The 24,609-nt window shown below is 37.0% G+C and overlaps 1 long non-coding RNA gene across 1 annotated transcript; it reads right to left on the bottom strand.

Annotated features, from left to right (window-relative positions):
• LOC110257097 lies at positions 245-4,875 on the bottom strand. The gene is made up of 3 exons (XR_002339324.1): positions 4,764-4,875; positions 3,183-3,339; positions 245-789 (listed from the first exon to the last, which is right to left on the bottom strand). It is a non-coding gene; the product is annotated as an uncharacterized LOC110257097 (long non-coding RNA).

Genomic DNA, 24,609 nt, shown 5'->3' with positions numbered 1-24,609 from the left:
TCAGGATTATAAAGCATAAACTGCCTGAGTTCCCCACTTCCTGAGTATTGTGAAATTCAGACTCAAGATGACAATAGCAACTTTTTCCTGAATTTCCAGCCTGTTAGAATTCCTCCCTCCCTATAGATTGTGTACTCACCAACTGCCATTATTATGTGAATAGTTCCTTAAAATCTTTCTTCCCTCTCTCTCTCTCTCTCTCTCTCCATCCCCTCCCCCTCTCCCTCTCTTTCTCTCTCTCTCTCCTAATGGTTTATTCCTTGGCAGAACCCTGACTAATACAAATGGCAGTTTTCCTACTTCCCCATGGAAATGACATCCCAACCCAACACACTCTGTCATTCCTTTTAACTTAAAATTTTAATGCGTATTTCCCATCGTTGTACCCAGGCTGAAATTTGTAGCAGTTGATTGATAGTGGTAAATGATGAGATTTCTGTCATGTTCTAGGACAAATCTCAACTCCTGACATCCTTGGGCTCAGCTTGCATTTTGCAAGTTCCTCACCTATAAGATGGAAATAAAAATAGTACCTGCTTCATAGGGATGTTGTAATAACTAATTGAGACCACATATGGTTTTGTAACTAGCGAACCCTCAAAAACTCTGCAATTGTCTCTACCCCTTGAATAGCTGCTGTACAAGATCAGAAAGAAAGAAAAATTATGGTCATTGCTCAATAGGTAAAAGGTATGGTTTGGTCAAGGGGGACTCATTACTTGTCCATGGATGTCACTGTCTAAACTTCCTCTCATTTCTTCTGTGTCCAACGCAGTGAGGGAGAGTCACCTGTAGAAAATGGGATGTAGTCAGGTGAGAGTAATCGCAGTATAGTGCTCTCTTAAAGGGCTGAGCAGAAATGTAGGGTGTGGAGAAAAGAATTCCTTCTTCCATTCCCATCACCAACAACACACTCACCTTCTCTTATTCTGATGATTCTCTACAAGTCCAGATTGGGAGTTTGGTTTAGTAACAGAATCAACATAGTGGTAATTTGGAAAGAGAGAAAAAAAAATACTTCTTCAATTGGTGATAATCATTTCTAAGTTAAACTCCTGTCACTGAGTAGTTTGGGGTGAAGAACTGGGGGCCATCAATCTCTCTTTGGGCTTAGGCTTTCCCAAGGGCAATTATGGGGAAATTAAAGAATGATTCTGTAGATAAATGAAATCAGAAGAATATTCCACTTGTCTAGTAACTTCTGGCTAATAAGACCTATTCTGTATCAAGGATGAAGATGAATGAGATAAGCTCCATCCTCTTACTTTTATTAAAGGATTATTATTAATGCTAATCATTCTCAGAGTCATGCTTTATGTTTGGAGTATGTAAAAACTATGGAGTGGTGAAAGTTAATCAGGAAGCAGCTAAGTACTTGAAAGAAAAGGAGATATTATAAATAGGTCCCATGTCATAGTCAAAAAACACTCTCCATACCTTATGCAAAAATCCAATTTTCTTTATTGGATGTCTCAAAGAGAATAAACAAAAAAAAAGAGATGATAAAGATGATTGGGCAGAGTTGGAAAACATAAAAATATATCATAAAAATAAAATAATTTCTAAACTATGAATAAAAATTCAATCCACTAAATTCAAATTAAAGTTTCTAAAAAAAATTTATGAACTTGCCATCATAAGAAGATGAAATCAATAAGTCTGCAGTCAAAATTCACATGGAAAATTATTATAAAACTAATGTTATTCTGTTAATGAATACAAATATCACTTTATTGCTTTATGTTTTTTGGTGATATTTGCCATTATGATCAGTGTTTAGTAAGTTGTACTTTGTTTTGATTTCTTCTCTCATTCTCAGTAAATAACCACATCACACATCCCAAAAAAATAAAATTGCCAAAATTAAGTGTTCAGTGTATGGGAATACAATACATGAGGCACAAACTGAAAGCTTATTATTGAACTTGAATAGATGTATGAATGAATTACCCATAAAGCAATACAAAGAGAGTGGGAGAGTAAGAAAGTGTGTTGAGAGATAAATGTAGATAAGGATGTGGTGAGAGAGTGAAGGAGAAGAACAAAAAGCATAAAAACATGAACGAATCAGTAGTAAAAAGAAAATGATAGAAACAAATACAAATATACTAATAACATCAATAATCTGACTGGGCTAAACCCAAAAGACTAAGGCTCTAATTACTGGAGTTAAAAAAAATATTTAATGATTTTCTTTAAAGAAATTCATTGGAATGAAACCAAAGGAGACAGAATGCCTGAAAGTGAAAGAATCAGAAGTGAAAGGATGGAAAAAGATGTGGCAGAAAAACTGCTAAACATTTTTGATAACCATCTGAAAAAAAGGTTTGTTACCTTTTGAGGAATAATCATTTAAAAATGTTATGTTATATATACACAGTGGAATACTACTCAGCCATAAAAAAGAATGAAATAATGCCATCTGCAGCAACATGGATAGAACTAGAGACTCTCATACTGAGTGAAGTAAGTCAGAAAGAGAAAGATAAATACCATATGATATCACTTATATCTGGAATCCAATAGACAGCACAAATGAGCCTTTCCACAGAAAAGGAAATCATGGGCTTGGAGAATAGACCTGTGGCTGCCAAGGGAGGGGGTAGGGAGGGGGGTGGATTGGGAGCTTGGGGTTAAAGGATGCAAACTATTGCCTTTGGAATGGATTAGCAATGAGATCCTGCTGTGTATCACTGGGAACTATGTCTAATCATCTATGGTGGAGTATGATAATGTGAGAAAATAGAATGTGTACATGTATGTGTAACTGGGTCACCATGCTGTACAGTAGAAAAAAATTGTATTGTGTAAATAATTTTAAAAAATAAAATAAGTTAAAATAAATAAATAAAAATGCTGTGTTGCTGAATTTATCAGTCTTTCCTTTTGTGCATGACTTTTTAAAAACAACTTTACTAAGATATCTTTAACATGTATAAAGTGTGTAAGTTTAAGATAAATATATGTATATAAAAGATCACCACAATCAAGCTAAATAACCTATTCATTACCTCTACATACTTACTATTTTGTGTGTGTGTATGTATTCAGAAGATTTAAGATCCATCCTCTTAGTAAACTTCAAGTATATAATACAGTCCCCATGCTGTACATCAGATCTCCATAAGGTACCATTAAAAAAGATTAATAGCCACGGATATGGAGAATGTGATTTGCCATACCTGCAACCTCTTTAGAATGGATGGATATTTTCAGCTTGAGGAACACAGTCACAATTGGGACAATAGGAAAAAAATCTCATTTTAATAACCTCTTCCACAATATCCATAATCGTGTCTGCATGTTTTCAAAATTTACATAAATATCATATTTATCAATCTGAAAATAAAAAAACACATTTAATAAAAGAGATACTACATAATAATAAAGGGTTTAATTCAATAAACATTGTTAAATGACAATTATAAACTTGTAAATCCTTAGCTATACTTAAATAAATGAAAGAAGATATATCTACAGGGAGATAGATACAAATTTATTGTCTTTACAGGAGATTTCCACACACATTTCTCAGCTATTAATAGATCAACAAGTAAAATAACATTAATAATAGTGGTAGTTATTATATCTTAAAACTATAGAATATTGAAACAACAAGCTTGATTTAAAAACATAGAAGACATTTTCAAAAGGTAACAATATATAGTCATTCAACACACATTTAGGATATTTATAAAAACGGGCCATATTCTAGGCTATATAAAATGTCTCAACAGATGTCTAATGCGTAGATATCCAAGGGGCATGTTCTCTAATCAGAGTGAAGTTAAGCTAGGAGTCATTAACACAAATGTAAATGCAACTACATGCATAAGCATTCTCTTGTGGCTCAGTGGGTTAAGGATCAGGCCTTGTCATTGCAGGGGCTTGAGTCACATCTATAGCATAAGTTCAATCCCTGGCCCCAGAATTTCTAAACACCAAGGGTGCAGCCAAAAAAGAAAAAAAAATGCATCTATGTATTTGTTAATGTTAAAAGCTCTAAATATCTTATGGGTCAAAAAAGATGTAAGGATGTCATATGTCAAACACAACTAAATGAGAATGAAAACACTACATTGACAGTCTTTAAAATATAGTGAAAATAGGACTAAGATGGAAAGTTATACCCTAGTATAATTATATCAGAAAAGAAGATGAAAAATTACTTTTTTACTCATTTTAGTAGTGAAAAGTAATGAGATAATCAAATTAAGACACTAAAAAAGAAAACAGAATAAATCACAGGAAATAATAAAGATAAGGATAAAAATTAGTTAAATGGAAAACAAATGAAATAAATAAATGAAACAGACCAATAAAGCACAATTTCTTTTATTAATGTGTTCAGAGAAACAACTGTGCCAAGATTAACTGAGAAAGAACTAGTACACATAAAAATATTGGAAATGAAAAAGGAACATAAGAATAGATATTGCAGAGGTATAAAAAAATAATATAGCATGAACTATTTTCTGTGGAAGTACATTTGTAAACTTAGATGAAATAAAAAGATTTCTCCCCCCAAATCTAAAGTGACTCAGTAAGAAATAGAAAGCCTCAAGGGTTCTATAAAAATTAATAAAATTCAATTTACAGTTAACGATAATCCTGTGAAGAAAACAACAAACCTAAATTATTTAACTGGCTAGTTTTCAAGGCATAATTTAAAATCATTAACAATGAGTGTAGTGTGTAAGCTAAATATCCATGTTCAATACCAGTCATAAACATTAGGTACAGGCATGGTGATGTATACTTACCGTCAGTCCTAGTATTATTATAAGACTTTCAAGGAATGGTTGTTCCAAAAATATGAAAACTCTTAGAGACAGGCAAAAGGAAAATTCTCCCCCATTCACTATGAGGTCAACATACTCTTGATATCAAAAATAGACAAGGACAGAAAGAAAAAGTAAAATTACAGGTTAGTTTTACAAATATAGATATGAAATTGTCTAAACAAGATATTAACAAAATAAATTGGATGGTATGTAAAACTAGGATGCATCATAATAAAATTAAGTTTATTCCACCAAACAACAGTGATTTGTTGCACACAAGATATCTATAAATGTAATTATGACATGAACTGAACATAGGAAATGTACATATAATTATCTCCATAGATGCCAGAAAAGCATTTGATGAAATCCAATGCATATTCCATAGATTTAAATATATGTTTGTACATGTACATGTCTTATATATACTTATGTATATATGGGTATATATAATTATATGTTATATAAATATCCTTATATAATTGCATAAGTATATTCTTAAAAGTATATATAATTTATGTATACATTACATATAGATGCATAAAGCTAGTTATAAATAGTCTATATATACATATAAGAATGTAAATATATATGTTAAGTATATCATATATATGTATTCGAGTACAGATACCTATAATTATATTGGTATGTAATTATACATATAGATGTAAGGTAGGGTAAGTTCAGTTATTGCATGCTTTTATTTTGGGAGTGTCTTGGCTAATCATAGCTTTTTGTTCTTCCATACAAATTTTAGAATAAATTTACAACCTTTCTAAAGAGTCATTTAGGATTTTTAGTGGGAACTATATGGAACACATAAATCACTAAAGATTAAAATGATATCTTTATGATATTTGGGCTCTTCTCATTTAGATCTTTTCTTCAGTCAAAAAACAAAATATAAAAGAAAATATCCTTATTTCCCTTATCCTTTGATATAGGGAAAGAGTTCTTAAATAGGACACAGAAAGCCTAAGCACAAAGAAATGATTGATATATTTGACTATAATAAAAATAATTTTTATTAAAAGATATTACAAAGGAAGTGAAAAACAAGCTATATATCATGAGAAGATATTTTATTGATACAAGAACTAACAAATATTTAGCCCTGCATATATCTGGACAGAACTTTCCTTGAAAAAGACACATGCACCTGCATGTTGATTGAAGCACTATTCACAATAGCCAAGACATGGAAATAATCCAATGTCCATTGACAGATGATTAGATTAGGAAGAGGTGGTATGTCTACACAATGGAATACCACTCAGCCATAAAAAAGAACAAAAGAATGCCATTTGCAGCAACATGGATGGAACTAGAGACTCTCATACTGAGTGAAGGAAGTCAGAAAGAGAAAAACAAATACCGTATGATATCACTTATATCTGGAATCTGACATAAGGCACAAATGAACCTTTCCATAGAAAAGAAAATCATGGACTTGGAGAATAGACTTGTGGTTGCCAAGGGGGAGGGGGAGGGAGTGGGATGGATGGGTGCATGGGGTTAATAGATGCAGATTATTGCCTTTAGAATGGATTAGCAATGAGAGCCTACTGTGTAGCACTGGGAAGTATGTCTGGTCACTTATGATGAAGCATGATAATGTGAGAAAAAAGAATGTATACATGTATGTGTAACTGGGTCACCACACTGTACAGTGGAAAATTGACAAAACACTGTAAATGAAAAAAAAATTAAAAATGAAATGAAATATAATGAAAAAAATAAAAGAAAAAAGAAAAAAATGAAAAAATGAAAAAATAATGAAAAAATAAATGAAAAAAATCATTGCATACAAAAAAGCCCAAATATTTAGCCCCAATATATGAAAAACTTCCACAAATCAGTAAGAAAAATATAAACAATAGAAAAACAAACTATTTGAAACAACATTTCACATAATAATATGTAAATGGCAAATGAGCATATAAGATTCACTGTTTCATTAACATCTAAGAAAGTACAAACTAATATCAAAATGAAATACCCTGTGAGGCTTCTTAGAGCTCCCTGTTGGCCCAGCAGGTTAAGTATCCAACATTGTCATTGCTGTGGTGCGGTTTCAATCCCTGTCCTGGGAATTTCTGTATGCAGTGGTTACAGCCAAAAATAAATAAATAAATAAATAAATAAATAAATAAATAAATAAATAAATAATAAATCTTCTCAATTGCGTTGTCAAGAAGCCCCCCAAGTGTTGGTGGGGTTAAAGTAGTTTAAAGGGAACTTGTAAGTTGAGTCAACATTAATACAACTACATTGGAAAACAGTTTGCCATTCTTTGTAAAGTTGAATATTTACAGCCCCGAGGCCCAGTTATTTTAATTTTAAATACACAGTCCAGGAAAATTCTTACATAAGTGTGCTATAAGACATGTAAGTATGTTCCCAGAAGCATTATCCATGATTGCAAAAACTGGAGAGAACTTAATGTACATTGATGAATATTTCTCTGTTCCATCTTTGCACAGCACAGCAGAATAGTCTGAGTGGAAATGATTAATCTATAGCTACATGAAGCAGCAGAGATCAATCTCAAAATCATAATGTTCTGTGGAAAAAGCCACTTGCAGAAAACTTTGTGGTCTATCTTACCATTTTTATAAACTTTAGAATTTAGCAAAGTTGCAGACTTTTTTTTGGTTAGATGTGTGCATGATGAAATTATCAAAAAGTTAAGGAAATTATAACTAATGAATGTAAAAGAATGGTTACCTCTGGGAGATAGAAGAATGAGACAGGAAGAAGGAAACAGGTAGATAAAATGGAATTGGTAATGGTCTAGCTCTTAAATTGGAATGTAGGTCTATGGGTTCATGTTATTATTGTGCATTAACACTTAAAGATATTCTTTTGAATGCATCAGACATATGCATATATATCTGTATATCTACATGTACGTGGTATAAGCTGTATCCCTGGCAGGTGGAATTGCATGGAGGCCTAATTCATGCTAAGTGGGAACATTGTTTTATTTTACTAAATTATTAACGGGTTAGATTTTATGATACTATAGCTAGACAGAAGAATTTTGCAAATACTTAGAAGGAGAGTAGGATCCTGTAATAAAACAAATTATTGAAATTAGATCTCCTTGGGATCCAAGTGAAGGGTGGAAGACACACTGTAAGGTGACCCCAGGGATCCACAACCTGTGGATCATCCCCTTGAGTGGGGACAGGGCCTGTGACTTGCTTCTAACCAGTAGAATATAACTGAGGTGATGGGATATCACACCCATGATTAGGTTATGTTATAGGGTAAAAGTGCTAGAAATGTCCCTCCTGTTTCATTTTATAAGAATCTGTCTTGGAGTTTCCGTCATGGCTTAGCGGTTAATGAACCTGACTAGCATCCATGAGGATGCAGGTTCAATTCCTGGCCTCAGTAGGTTAAGGATCTGGCTTTGCTGTGATCTTCAGTGTAGGTCATAAATGTGATTCAGATCCCACGTTGCTGTGGCTGTGGTGTAGGCCGGCAGCTATGGCTCTAACTGGACCCCTAGCCTGGGAACCTCCATATGCTACAGGTACCCCCTAAAAAGAAAAAAATAAAAAATAAAAGAAAACAAAAGAAAAGAAAATATCCTAGAAAACCATAGAGAGAGATTTCCCTCTGTCCTCAAGGAAGCAAACAACCATATTGTAAACTGTCTATGGAGAGTGCCACGTGATAGGGAACTGTGGGCAACCTCTAGGATCTGAGGACCAAGAGCCAGTAAAGAGCTGGGGCCCTCACTCATACAAAAGAAATTAATCCTTCCAACAACCTGATCCTTCCTTAATTTAGTTGTCAGAGGAGAAAGCAGCCCGGCCAATATCTTGCCTTCTGCCTGGACCCAGATAAGCTGTGCTGGAACTCCTGACCCACAAAAACTGTGAGACAATACATGTATGTTGTTTTATGTGGCTAGATTCATGGGAATTTGTTAGGCAGCAATAGAAAATGAATATATCAGTGTATCCTCTTCTATTTGTATTCCTACAACACAACACAGTGCTTAATTCATAAAAAATCCAGTTCAATGTTGGGTGTGTATAAGTGTGTGTATGTGTGTGTGTGTGTGTGTGTATAGATGGATGAATGGGAGAAGTAGACAAGCCCTCACCTCTTCAAATCCATCCTCCAGGATGCTAATCAGATGTTTCTGGCAACAGAAGAAAGCTGCCATTTGGAGAGGTGGGTAAGGATGATGCCAGAGTCATGCAATGCCATGACCTGGTAGGCAGGGAAGAAAAGAGGACCTGGACCCAGGCTGTTGTCTCAAGTCTGTAATACCTGGAGAAACATTCTAAACACCAGGGATAGTTTTACCAAGAAGCCAATGAACTTAAGTTTTGGGGACTCTTCACTAACATCTGCTTCTCCCAAGATGCTAGGAGAGTGCCTAGCAATTTTGCATTTGTAATTTTGGATTCATTTTATTTGAGAGGACCTCATAGACTCCAAAAGCTGATCTACCTACATCTACCCCAAGTTATAGAGAACATGGAGCCTATATATATGTTCATCTTTGTAGACGCAGAATATCAAGTAAGATGTTTGCAAATAAAGGCGTTAAACAAGTACTTAAACGAAAGTGCCAAGTTCCCAGTTGAAAGATTTCTTTCATTTATTTATCCATTTATTCAGGCATTAAGTCATTCATTCAATAACTGCCTAAGTTTACTCCCTTAGTGCAGCTCTGATCCTCCAGCAGTGTGTGCTGATGCTTTTAGCATTTTGGAGTCCTAACCCGATGCCTTATCTGCCTTTAGTTTGCCTGTCTCAGAAATTGTGGTGATGTGTCACATTCCACATCCATAGGTTTGTGCTGGCCATGCTTTTTCCCATCTTTGAGCCTGATGAACAGAGACTTTCGTTCTCCTAATTTCATCAGCTTCTCAGCTGTTATAGGCTTTCTCCCAGCCTCTAGCCAATAGGGTCATTGATGTCTTTCTAGAAATCCAACTATGCCTGAATGTCTGGGGGATTGATCCCAGATTTGCTTTGCAAGGGGAGGCTGAAAAGCCCAGTGCAATTGTGCAGTTTGACACTGCCAATTCCCCTCCCAAATCTGTTAATGCACCCTGGAGCTGAAAGTCATAGGCCACAACTGCTCCACATTGAGTTGATAAACAAACCATAAATAACTCCATAGGCACATCATAAACATGGGGCCAACCTGTCTTTTCCAGCCCATCTGTCTCTGAAGGCTAAAGGAGTAATGTGAACTAGGGAACTTAATTCCCAGGGGCTTTCACCAACATGAAGGGATCAAAACTTAAACCAGAAGTTTCTCTTGTGGGTGGAATGGAGCATCTGGGCTTCACCTTTGCTAAAGTCAGAACAAGAGGAAAGGGGCTGGTATAACTGAAGGAAGGATAAAGAATAGACCAGAGAAAGAAGCAAAGAACCAATACTTGATTCTAAGAGGGATGAAGGGGGGGTTCCTTAGGAAAATACTTATAAATAAATCTTTTTGCCAATGCATGTATATGAACACATATGTGTGTATGCGCGCACGCACACACACACACACACACACACACACACACACACACACACACACACACACACACACACACAGACTTCTAGATGACTAGAGGACCCTTTCATCTTTACTTGTGGAAAGAACATTATAACCAGGGCTGCAGTTAGGCCAAAGCAGGTTGAAATCAGCCTGTATGTTTTCTCTTCTGTCTACATAGGTTTAGAAATATTTTTATATGAAATGCCTTTAGAAAGTATACGTGTTTTGCAATTTGCCATAGTCTCCACCACGCCCTGATACCACACCTGACGCGCCTCATAATGTCTATTACCTCTCTGGCTTCTAGAACAGGGTTTCTCAACCTCAGTACTATAATTATTTGCTGAAGATTATCCTACACATTGTAGGAAATTTAGCAGCATCTCCAGCCTCTGAGGATGCCCACTAGATGCCAGTAGCACCCACCCCCCGCATCAACCAGTTGTGACAACCAAAAATTTCCAGTTCTCTCTTGTAACAAAATCACCTCCAGTTGAGAATACCTGCTCCAGAAATATGTGTATTTACCCTCCATGCATAGGTTTTCTGAGAATAAGAAAGGTAAAGTGGTTTATTCAAAGTCTCATAGCTAGTTTATGGCAGGGTCAGGAGCAATGCTATGACTTTATACACTTAGCACAGTGCACTTTTTCCCCTAGCGTGCATAGAAAATCTCCAAATTACCCATTTTCCCTTTATATTAGAATCCTCTGAGGCTTATAAGAAGCATTTATCAAAGGTATGTTATTTGCCAGTTTTAATATATTTTGGGGTAAAAAATGGTCACTTACACAATTTTGAAGGGATTACCCCATCTCTGAGCTTAGTTTCCTCACCTATTAAAAGGAGTCATGGTGGTACCTGATGTCAAGCCAGTCTGTACTAAATGGCAAGAATGTTGGTTGAGGCTGGCATTATCTAATTGGTTCTTGATTATGTCATATTGGTTGTTAATTTATTTGAACATCTTACTGCCTGTCTTATCAGGTTGTTGTAAGGTTTAAATAAGATGGTCCAAACAGTGATGGACACAACTCTATACTCATGACACTGTTAGCTATTATTTTGATGCCCAAAGTCACAATCAGATAAAAGAAGGAAGCCCATACCTGCCACTTTGACCTTACATCCTACTCTGTTCCCCTCCTTAGCATGCCTCAATCACAGCTGGGAATTTTTTCATTTTTCCGCCTTGGGCTCATTCCTACTTGAGGGCCTTTGCACTTCCTGTGTTTTCTGTCTGAAATTCTCTTACCCCAGACCTTTATTTTGCTCCTTCATATTATGAATATTTTGGCACAAATGTCACATCTTTAGGGGTTCTTTCCTAACATTCTTTTATAAAAGAGTACCTACCTAACCAGTTCCATATAGCTTTGTGCTATCTGGACTGGTATTATTAATTTATGATGATGATGTGTCTTCCCTCCCTTTCACAAATAAGGAATTTGTCTTGCAGCACTCTAGTTTCAGCGTCCTGCTATGTCATGGTAATAGAAGCAGGAAGCCTAGGGTAAAACCCTAATGATCAATTAATACTTGTAGGAGGAATAGGAGTTCCTGTTGTAACTCAATGGATTAAGAACCCAACACAGTATGGGGAGGATGCAGATTTAATCCATGGCCTTACTCAGTGGGTTAAAGATCTGGTGTTGCTGTGGCTGTGCTCTAGGCTGGCAGCTGCAACTCCCATTCAATCTCTAGTCCCGGAAACTTCCATATATTGCAGATGCTGCTGTAAAAGCAAACAAAAAACTTGTAAGAGGAATAAATAAAGCAGAAACTTCGGTACTGATTCCAAATCTAGTGCTCTTTCCACTCCTTTAGCTATAAGACCATGTAGGAGAAGATGAATGAAATTCATTCCCCGATGTGTTCATTCCTTTAGCAAACACATGTCAGATACCTTACTGGGAATCGACCCTCCATGCAGAAAAACTCAATAAGCAAATTTCAGTTTCTACTATTCTTCATTGTCACATACCAGTGAGTAGGAAAAATAGAGCTCACTACTTATAAAGAGTACAAAAATGCTTTTGTTTGTTTGCTTTGCGTTAGTATTACTCCAAAGTGTTGAGAGCCCATTGGTGTTGAAACTCTTACATAGAGTCTCTACTATGTGCCAGATGATGCACTAGGCACCATAGTTTCCAAAATGGATGAAGCTGGTCCATATGTTTGAACTGGTTTTGCATCTCCTTGTCTTCTCTGTTCTCTTTCTATTGCTTTATTCCATTGCTCATTGACCCTTACCTGGAATATGGGAGAGCTTTCTACTGGAAAGCATGCTCCCTTGCCTCTTATTGGTCAAGACAGGCTTCAGGGATAGAACTTGCTTCACTCTTTTAATTTCTTAGGATTCCCACATTTTTAGGACCATCTGTAAGCTAGCACACAGTCTGCTCAACTCTACCTTTTTTTTTTGCTTCTAGTTAAAAAAAACCAAACCGAAATAAATAAAAAATACCCAAAACCATATACATTCTGTTTTTTTATAAGAATTTAAAGTCTAAACATTATATGTAAATAGACAGGAATAATGTAAGTAATAAACACAGGGAATCCTATGGATGTCTTATGGATCCTGATTCACTTTGTTAGGTAATACATTTATGGTCCTTTGTCTTTGAAATCTGTCTGATTGGCTCTTCTAGGTGATAAACAGAGGATTTTTAATTTTAGGTTGTCATGTGGCTGTCTTTGTAGGATTCTCAGTGCTTCCCAGAACTCATATTCCAATCAATTCTTCATATGTGTGCTCCTGGAACTGTGCTCTGTCTCTGCTTATAGAGGAAGTGGTTATCCTCCTCTTAGCCTCTGAAATTCTTCCTCTAAAGTTTGGGATGTTGCTCAGTAACTTTACAGAAATTTCCATCACCTTCAGTTCTCACCCCTGAAAATATCCTTCATCTTTCCAGCTTATTACCATTGGCTCTGCCACTGGCACAGGTGACTCAAATTCTGGAGCGTTATTTTGATCAAGGTCCAAATGAACATGTGTGGAAAAATAGAGCTCAGTAGAGCATATAGGCTGTGCACATGAAGGAGACATTACCCACCTAGGGATCTAAGCATTAGGATGGCTGGATACCTGAGCGGAAATTCAGTATCAGAGCAAATCTCACTACAGGGACTCAGTTGGCCACCTGCAAGCATGGCCACTCTTTATTTGACAGGGAGCTTTAAAGCCAATTCTTATTGTTTCACCCCTGTGAGTCCAAATTATGCACAGTTCATCAAGTTTTTCCCAAGATTTATGGCTTTTAGAGTGTTGGGAATATAAGCGTGAATGGGGAGTTCCCATTACGGCGCAGTGGAAACAAATTTGACTAGGAACCATGAGGTTTCAGGTTCGATCCCTGGCCTTGCTCAGTGGGTTTAGGATCTGGTGTTGTCATGAGCTGTGGTGTAGGACACAGACACAGCTTGGATCTGGTGTTGCTGTAGCTGTGGTATAGGCTGGCAGCTCAGCTGTAGCTCTAATTCAATTTGACCCCTAGCCTGAGGAACCTCCATGTGCCGCAGGTACAGTCTTGAAAAGCAAAAACAAACAAACAAACAAACAAAAAACCATGAATGGGACATTTTGGCTCTCAATCGTCAATTTGGTACCATTACATTATTTTAACACCCATGGTCATTGCTTGGTATTGCTCCAATCTAGTCTTTTTAAAGAGAAAATTAGTTGGGGCCCAAAGAAGATATTGAACATTCCAATTTTTTCCAACACTGGAAAATGGAAACATGGTCAATAATAGCACTGATCTGCTTTTGCACCTGCCTGCTCACACACAACTTTGAACTCCCCAGGCATTTCTTAGGGTGCTCACTGGAATTCACTCTTGTGTTCACCAAACTGTCAACAACAAGTCATTACTTGGTGTCTATCATTTTATCTTTCCTGTCTGGTCCCCTGATCATTGTTTTCAATTTCCAAAGCCGTTTAGAGGAATCTGAATGATGCCATCTCTAAGGTGACCTCTATGTTAATACCAATGTTTACGCCAAGGGGATCATTACTCTAAGTTGTCAGTCAAGAGTATTGCTATGGCCTTGCCCAAGCTAGAACAATGACACAGTCCATAATTCTCTGTCCCACTTTCCATAAAAACTGCACTTACTGAGGCCCTTATGGTGGCAGCTTCCTTGGAGTTACCTCTAACCTGACTATCCATAGTCCATGAAGGCAGGTAGAGTATTAGACATCTCTTCCTCTCCATCACCATCTGATGCTTACATACACCTCCCTATTTTCTTTCCAACTAGAAACAAAAGTTCCCATGCATATCAACTGCAACTGCACCCATACATGTCTGAATTTCATTTAAGCACAATACCATCTGGGCTATCCCAAGACAAAGAACAAATATCCCTACTTTTATGAGAAGATAGAACAGAACTGAGTTATAAGGCTCATCCTCATCTGTCCAGGTAGATTTAATTTGTCTTAGAACTCTTTTTCCCCATGGCTATGCTCTTTTGCTCTTCAGTATTTGGCCTGAAATCTGAATTTCCTGGAGTTTTTTTTTTTTTTTTTTTTTTTGCATTAATTCATAGCCCAAGTACATGAAGAATGACCTCACTAGAAACTGGGCAAATGGGTGTCTACACAATTCTCTCAATTTGGGCTTGGTTCTGGTTCTCTTGACATGCTGCCTAAGAAGGGACTGTCAGAAAAGGGAGCACTATGCAGAGTTCTCAGGAGGCCTCTCTCTATGGGAAAGTATATTGCAATACCATACATACACAATCTTTCCTTTAAATTCTACCCTTCCAGAAACCAGTTAGATGTCATCTAGCCAATGTGACCCCTTCCGTTCTCCTAACACTTATCCGAACACTGTGGATTTTCATTTCTTTTTCGAATGCCTCATAGTTCTTCCTGATCAAATGCAGGCTGTTGAAGTGCCTTATACCATTTATATGCATCACTTCTAATAAGATGCACATTTTGTGAGAGTAAGTACAGACTCCTTAAACCATTGACATCATGCCTCATTCTGTGCCTTACTCCTGGTAGAAGCTCCATAATGCTACTGTTCAGTCCATTTCCCAATTTTGAAAGAAAAGGCAATTCTTCAAAGTGAGTGTGATAAATTAGTTTTATAGGAGCCTTTCCCATCATTTTTGTTAGACTTTACCACACTGAAATTCAAAAATAAGGAAAACAAAAAGGAAACAGCTATCATTTTAAAACAAAATGTAGTTATTTTCACTAAAATTCTTAATAAATTACCAACTTTCCCCTCTTTTTCACCAAAAAAATATTTTGAATGAATGATCTCCATTCCTTTCCATAAAAACCTGGATTTTTTTCTAGTGAGTTTTATTATATTTATAGTTGTACAACCATCATCACAACATAATTTTCAAACATAAAAACCAGGATTTTAATTACAGTCAGGAGCCTGATATGATTCTGATTTTCCATTTTCTTGGTACCCTACTGTGATTAAAATTAAGATTTTCAGAAATATGAAAGCTTTGGGGTTCTTTGTGATGAAGAGGCTGGCAATGACACTGTGGGGACTTGTGAAATATGACACCACAATATTAAAAATGTGATCCTATAAAGTGTTCTCAGTGAAGTGTGCAGCACAGAATATGTCTGCTTCAAACTGGTACTGGAAATACTGGGCACATTGAAATATATTTTGGATTCATTTATATATTTATTTACTTATTGCTCATCTTATTCCAAAAATATTTTATGGCAAGAGATGTAACTTGGATTTGCTTCATGAAATAAAGATCAATGAATTTATTTAACCCACAAATTCATTATGAACCAAAAGGAATAACCTCATAGTGACCACACTGGGCAGATGTCATCTGGAGGGAAGAATTCATCTCTTGGTATAGTACCTTAGGAGAACATACAGAGATGAAACAAAGAGAAGCTGAATAAGACAGTGAAGGGCTTAGAGCCTTTATCATATAAAGAATGTTGAAGCACTCAAGATAAATTAGTCTTGAGAGATGAAGTATGGGGATTTATCTGAGAAATGCCTTCAGCTATCAAGAACCTTCGCATGGAGTAGGCTGAACTGCTTTCAGGCTGAACCAGGATCAATTCACAAAACCTACAGGGATGCAGATTTTCATGCAATGAGAGAAACAGTTTCTGAAGAAAGATTTCTAACTGAGCCTATAGCTGTCTTGTGAAGTCACATGATCTCCTGCATCAGAAGCTCAGATGGAGGCTCTGCAGCAATTTTTTAAGGTGGTTGTAGAGAGAGTTTGTCCCCTCTTGTCCTCCTGGGCCTGGGCCAGGGAGGAGTAAGGCCTGGGAATTGAGGTAACCCGAGTGGAACCTGTTGCTGGGATAGCAGCTTTACAAGATCCTGTGCCAAGAAAAGAGATACAGGTTGTAAAGCCAGGAGTGATGTAGAAGGACCAAGAGCCAGTTATGTCATGAGTGGGTTACCAAGCAGCAAAGGCAGAGTATATTGGAAGCAGGATAAATACAATCTGATACCACAAATTCAGTTGATGTGTAATGGCACTCTACTGGCATTCAAGCTGACTTGTTTCATTGAGGCAGGGGAGAATTTTTTGAATTATAAATTCACACCTGAAAGATTCTTGCTTTAGTAGAAGTTTAGATTTCTAACTCTAATATTCTATGAGCTGATAAATATATATCCTCTTTTGCTTGACTCTTTTATTTTTATCAACCTCATTGTCATCAGCGACACTATGAATGAGCCTATAGCTTCATCCATACCTGTAGCTTCAGGTATCTCCTCAAAAAATAAACACTAGGTTAGGGAGCTGAATACTTGAGCTCTTCACCTAACTGTTCTAGTCTTCAGATTGTTTATCTGCAAGAAGGACCAGTAAGGGGAGAGAAACTCTAGTTACAACTCTAAATTATCAGGGAGGGGCTGTAATTTGTTAATTCTCTTTTGTCACCTTCAAATAATTTTCCTTGCCCCAGGCATCATATTCCATGACACATATTAGCTAATATTTTTTCTTGGCTTACAAATGCATTCTCTTGGTTCCTGATTGATGATGCAATCTAGTGAACCATTTCACACATGATGAAAATACATCACTAACAGTACTGACTAGATGTCATGGGACTCCAGATGATGGGGGTCAGACAAAACCCAAAGGAAATGGCAGGAAAAGGGGAAAAACACCCAAAGAGTCTGCCTATAGGAATATATCATCAAGGCCCAGTTTTAAGAGTTAGTATAATGAAAACAAATCTTAACTTCAAAAGTCAAGATCTTATTGTGGTTTTTCCCAAAAGCAGAATCTGAGATAACATAGAAGGGTGTGTGGTTTATTCAGAAGTCTGATCCTAAGGTATAGGAATGAAGGACAGGGTAAATGACCTGGGAAGGTGAGGCAAGCCATCCAAAATGAGTTATTGGGTTGGTAACCACAAGGGGTGACTAGGTACTTGACTTATGGAACTGTCTGAAAAGCATTATACAATGCATTTTAGAACTCCTCCCCTGGGAGGACAAAAGGACATCTATTGATTAGTCTTCTATTACCATTTTTAAGAGTTCCTCCACACATGTTGACTTTCCAGATCTTTGGGCCTCTGCATGAAAAATGCTGAGAGATTGCCATAGGCAACCCAAGTTGTGACATCAATTAAGCTTTAGGGCATGAAGCAAGAAGGTGAGGCACTGTCAGGTGATGCCTGGCTGAGGCTTGATGAAGTCTTAAGGAAACAGGTCTCCATAGCCATGAGGAAACACAAGTTTTCTAATATATATGTGTAATCCATGTTTCTCTAGATTTTAAATTTCAGGGTGTACAACCACAGTGAACACAGGTTCACTGCATCTTTCTACCTCCCCAAAACTATAAACTCTAGATGCGGATGATAATTTCACTTATTCTCCTTTTTTTGTTGTTTTTGTTTTGTTTTTTTTTTTGGCCATGCCTGCAGCATGTGGAAACTAAATTCCTGGGCCAGGTATTGAACTTGTACCACAGCAGTGACAATGTCAGATCCTTAACCACTAGGGCATCAGGGAACTAACTCCTCACTTGTACTATTGAACAAGGCTGATTAACTCCCACAGAAGATCAAATGGGACTTCTGGTCCCTCTGAGTGCTACTACCTCTGCTGGGCAGCATTTCTGCTCCTCTTGCTGAGAATTACTAGCTCTGCTGTTAAAAACCATGTCACCTTAAAATCCTTTCTCCCCTGCAATTTCAGGGCTTGGTTACTTGGCCAGACTTATTCCCAGTTCATTCATTTTGATGAAGTCACCCATGTTCAGGAGACGTTTCAGTCCCTCATGGAGGTAGACTTTTGGAAGTAGATTTTCTGCATAGCCAGTTGGTGAGCATAGCTAAAATTGATACTAAACCTACACATCAGTACTAGCTCAAACATCTCTTGCAAAAAAAAATGTCTCTTGTAAGGCCCATTTAGAGGAACGGTCTGAAATAGTTGGAACTAGGAGGAGAAGATAACAACATGAGAGAGACTCTTGATGCTCAGCTAGAAAGCAAAGGATGTGAGCATTCTCCTGTCTCTTATATTTTCCTTGTACCAAGAGCTATGACTATTTCACATTCCTGGACCCATGAAAAGTGATTATTGGTTTGGAAAAAAAATGGTGTTTTTGTACTGGACTATATTCTGAAAGTCATCACTCCCATGCTTCTAAGTCATTGTATTTGAGTTTCTAACATTTTCCAAAGAAGGTATTTCAGTTACTATCATTACTTACTTAATGCTGTTTAAACTGCTTACTATCTGGAAGTCCTTACAAATGATTAGGCCAAAACCCATATCATGTCTTGAACCATTTCCTAGTCAAAACCCAGTGGAGATAGAGAACAGCTGCTTTATTCTGTGTACCTTTTATAAATATGCACTAAGTAACTAGGTGGCTACTCTCCTCTGCATCTTGGTTTCTCAAGTTTTTAAAGAACTAGGGATCAGTCGTTACGAAGTCATTCCTTTCTGGTGTAGCTAATTCCAATTTTAATACAAAAAATATAAGGAAGAAACATTTACCAATCTTTTAACCTCTGAATCCTCTCCCTTCCTTGCTCAGAGTGCCCTACAGGCAGTGGAGACTTAATACATTTCTTTTCAAAGAAATGTAAGCACTTTTGAGGTTTGAGTTAGCTCATCCCCTCCTCTCATACTCCTTGATGAAGGATGTAATAAGATAGAGAAAAAGGACAGAGGCAGAGAGGCATGAAGAGGCATCTTTCTTCAGCAAGAAACTGTCATGGAAAGGATGACAGGATGCAGAATATTGGAGGATGAGAAGTTTCCTACTCAAGTTCTTTTCCTGTTTCTTTGTAAAAGCACTAACTCTAGCTTAGTCTTTTTGTCTGTCAGTCATGGTTGCTGAGCTTGTAGACACTGACAGATAGAAAGGGATCTTCTAAGGTTGTTTTATATGGTTTAATGTCTTCAGACAGAACTTAACATACTCTTCATAAGCACAGAAGAGAGAAGGTAGAAGGGTTAGAAATGGAAATCTATGTAAGTAATAGTAACAGTAATAATTGTAACAGTAATAATGGCTGATTGAGCACTACTCTATGACATGCTCTTGCTTATTTGATCCCCAGTTAACCCAACTGTATTAATCTGGGCCCTTTCAATTGCAAGTGATAAAACCTGAAGCTAGTTTCTTTATAATTTTTTGGTTTTGAATCCAGTCATGTCTAGGTTTCCAGATATATATGATTTAAATGATGTAAATAGGACTTAGTCTCACTTTCCTTCCCTAGGTCCAGTTTTCCATGGGTTAACTCTATTCTCAGGCAGGTTCTCTTTTGGTGGTTAGTTGACCATCAGGAGTTTGAGGTTTATGTCCTATATTCATGGAAAAGAAGGATCATTTCCTAGCATAATATCTAGAAAAAAAATCTCATTATCTATCCTTGTGTATTGAATCTATCCCTAAGTCAATCAATGGCTATAGGTGTACAGCATTCAGTTGGTTGGGCTTGAGTCCCATGATGGTCCCTTTGGGCTGAAACAGGCGGGGTAAAGGGATAATGGTAGAGTGGGTCCCACGGAGCCTCAAGGAGTGAGAGTTAAAGAGCTAGTTCTCAAAGCAAATTTGAAGTTATAGAAGAAGGAGGAAAGACTATGAGGTATTATTCAATTTGTCCAAGATGACATCAAGTTTCCAAAAATTCCTTTCCTATATGGTACCAGTTAAGAGGTAGCCACAGGAGGAAGATTCAAGAGGAGAGAATTAAGCAGAAGCCACTCCACTGAAAGATCACCATTTGCCAGACACTGTCATGAATGGACACAGAAGAGCCTGCCTTGCTCTCTCTTTGTCCATCCTGTCTTCTCTGCTCTTGGCCCTGGTCATGACAGCAGTCCAAGTCACCACCAAGTACTTAGCCGTAGACTTCCAGACAATGGTTTTATAGCCCCCTCATTAAGCTTCTCCTAGTAGTCCCACTTCTACTGTGTGCACCTGGATTTTCAAATTCTCCTGCAAGCTCTGACATGTCCACCCTCACCACTAACCAGGCAAACCGCTCAGTGACCAATTCTCTCATCCTTCAGCATCCCCCTTCACACTTCATCTCTTCCTCTATTTGTTCAAGCTTTAATTAAAAAAAAAAAAAACTTAATCGCATAATGCTTACAGTCACTCTCTCTTTCTGACCAAACTTTGATTGATACACTGGAAGAGTAAAAGTGACATATGTCCAGGATATCCATTATCCTTATTTTATATGTGAGAAAATAAAACTAAGAATCAGGATGGTTAACGTTTTCTCCCAGAACTACACAGCTATTGAATGGGAGGGTTAGAATTGAAACCTAGGCTTTAAACCGGTTTGAAAACTGTTTTAAACTGGGGTTCCTAAGAACCCCTGGAGCCATGTGATTAGACAAAGTTTGGAAAACTAACATGCGTGTGTGTTAGTGGTGTGGGTCCTTGGGGAGGTGGGAAGGAGGGAGTAGCACCTTTGAAGGGCTCCCATCTCTCGTCTTTATCCCACCCCACCTCTCCCCCTTTTCTGCCACCAAGAGCATGGACTCTTTCCCTGGCCTCTGCTTTGCCAGTTTCTTTGAACCTACTCTGCCCAGTGCCTATGTTTCCTGGCATCATGATTGGCAGGCACTGTTGGAACAGCACAGAAGGGGCATCTCTGAGTAGAGCAGATGAGGACAGAGGGCACAGACCTTGACATGGTGCAGTGCTGTGCCAGGCCAGAGTCAGAGGGCAATGCGCATCCCAGCCAGAGGCAGGAAGTGGCAGAGGCAAGTTGAACGAACACCCTGGGTCCCTCTGGACTCCAACCAGCACTGGAAATTTTCACGAATGCTAAATCCACTTGCTCCTTTACAGGAAAAGCTGACCCTTGAGCCATCTTTCCTTCAGCAGTTCCAGTTTGTTTTTCCAGTGGCCTTCTGCCTTAGCCATCATTGCAATCAGCCCTTGGGCTTAAGGGGCTAAATTGATGATCTTTTTGAATACCCAGAGACTCATACTCACAACATACAGGAATAAAGTGACATGATCATAAACACCAACATACTCCTGTAGGCCAAAACACATTTGCACGCTTCTTGGTCTTGCTCCCAAAATAAATTACTGGTCATTGAAATTTAAGAAGAACAAAGGAAATTCCAAAGCAGAACTCCTTACTGTACAAATGCCTAAATTCAAGCCCCATCCTTATTCTAGTTCATCATTATTATTTTGTAGGGAAAACTCATTACAGTGATGATAAACTCACGGTGGCATTTCAGATTTAATTTTTCAAGAATTTCCAAGGAATCCATTAATGGAATGAAATTAGCTGGCAGATACTGGAGAGATATGTAGAAGGACAACTTTCTAGATTATTGCCACTGTTAATTGTGGTCATCAATATTGAAAAGTACAAGAATCATGGAGAAACAAGAGGAGTGATAGAAAGAACACTGAGCTTGTAATCAGAAGCCCTTGTTCAAATTCTTATTACTTGTTGTGTGGTCTTAAACAGATAGTTTAACTCCTTGCAGAGTCAGTTACTTCCTTGGTAAAACTGCAATAACAAAAATCTACCCAAAAGTAATAAACACAAGAGACAAAAGTACCTGCAACACATGAATATTCATTATTGTTTGAATAAACTTGTGATTAACCCACTCTCATGCAGAGTTAATTAATCTGAAGATTTTGAAAGCCTAACTGTATTTCCCCCTTGATCCTGTAGATAACTATTGTTCAAGATGACATCTGTGAGGCATTGCAAGATTTTGGTATATTCCCTAAATAACCAAATCAAAATGAAACCATATGGTTTTTATGTTAGAGGGATTACTGACTTTCAAGAAATTAGCATACAATAAAATAATTTTCATGTGAGGCAATGCTCAGATTTCAGATAACGTATGCAGACAATTAACCAGAATAATGTAGTCTTACTGACACAATCATTTCCATATAAGGAGGCACACCTGCCAAACTCAGAAAAACATCTTTTTGTTATTTTTCCTGGAGTTTTAGCCTTGAGCTGCCACGGAGAAAGGAAATGCCCTTCTCAGTTCTCTTCAATTCCTTTGACTCACATTCATCAAGATACTGAACATTTTCAGAAGGGGTGGATTTGTTCCCCTCAATTTCTACCCATTTTTCATTTTGCTACTCAAAGCTATTGAATGGGACATGACAAATTTCACTTTTCTCTGAGACACCAACTGGGCTTTCCTTTGAATTTAATGCCCAACAATATTTGTAGCCTTATTTATCCCGTCTACTGATTAAAGTCATAATTAAAAGAATGACTCCCTAGCACAGGGAACTATGCTTAATATATTTTAATTACATTTAATGGAAGAGAATGTTCAAAACGAATGCATATGTGTGTGTTTGTGTATGTGTGTGTGTATAACTGAATCACGTTGAAATACACATGACACTAATACAACATTGTCAATCAACTATATTTCAATAAAATTATAAAATATAAATTTACCAACCCCCAAATAAATTCCTCCACTCTACCAATTTTTTTCTATTAAGAAAAATATAATACTAAAAAAATACCATCAAAAAATAAAAGAATGTCTCAAGAGGATTCTGTCCTGGCTACGGAGGCTTCCAACTGAACAGCCAGAGAGGCCCGTCCTTACCGTCCCCTGCAGCATGGCTTCTATGTGTCATTGGGCTGTGGCCTGGACAGCTGCCAAGGTGGCTGGAAGAATATGTGTGTGACTTCTTGATCATTGTAGGGGCAGCTCATACCTGGAAAACTGGGGTTGTCATATCCTTCTGAATCAGTAAGAAGTTAAATAAGCCCCCTTCTCAACTTCCTTTCTGTCTCTTGGCTCCCTTTGGAAGACAATCCAGTTCTTATCCCTTGACAGAGCAGTTTCTGACCAGGAAATAGTTGAAAAAGTGCAGTTATCTCCTTCAAGAAAACTCTTGAGTCTTCCTAGATGCAAAGGGAGACAGGAAGTTCTTTTCTCAGAGGAGTTTTCAGTTTTTTTTTTTTTTTTTTTGAGTTGGCATAAGCATACCTTCCCTTAACGAACATGCATGTGATAGTTTAACTTCACAGAAATTTGTATGATTAACCTAAACACCTTGAAATCTTACTTGATTCCTCTGTGTGTAAAACATAATAATACCTTAGATTAAGTTTTAAAGAAATACAAACAACTAGATACTGTTAGGCATCTGAGAACTTTTAAATATTTACTAAACCTGGCTCAGACTGATGTCATTTTCCTGGGCTGAGTAGATAGATTTCACCTCCCAACTTTGTAATCCTAGATCAATTACGTCAAATGTGGTGGAACCTAGACCCACCAAGATTGGGATCCAATAACATCCTTGCTTGTAGTTCTTGTGGTTAAAAAGAAAAAATAAAGAATTTAAAGAATCCATATTGTTATCCAGCCTGACAATTTCATTCCTTTACTTGAAGAATATAGCCTATTTTTAATGTAATTACTAACATAAATGAATTTACATCTGTCTTTCTCTTATTTGTTTGCTATTTGGCTTATTTCTTGTTTCTTTTTTAATCCTTTTTTGTTTTATATTGGATTAATAAGATATTTTTATTGTTCCATTTTTTCTTTTACTATTTTTAGTGATTATCCTAGAGATTACAATGCAGTCTTAATTTATCATGGTGAAAACAGATTATACTATTACTTTTACCATTTCCTTTCCATTACTAGAATCTTAATTTTATTACTTCCTTTTACAAAGCATTATTTTTATCATTATTTTTAGTTTTATGCATATTTTAAAGCTATGAAATATTGCAGTCAATGGTCTTGAAGAATCAATATTAATTTACATTTGCATACATATTTATCTTTTCCAGCATTC

Source organism: Sus scrofa, chromosome 15 (assembly GCF_000003025.6).
Source record: "Sus scrofa isolate TJ Tabasco breed Duroc chromosome 15, Sscrofa11.1, whole genome shotgun sequence".
In the NCBI taxonomy this organism is placed as follows: Eukaryota; Metazoa; Chordata; class Mammalia; order Artiodactyla; family Suidae; genus Sus; species Sus scrofa.
The sequence above is the reverse complement of the archived record's forward strand: the minus strand, read 5'-3'. Positions and strand labels throughout refer to the sequence as shown.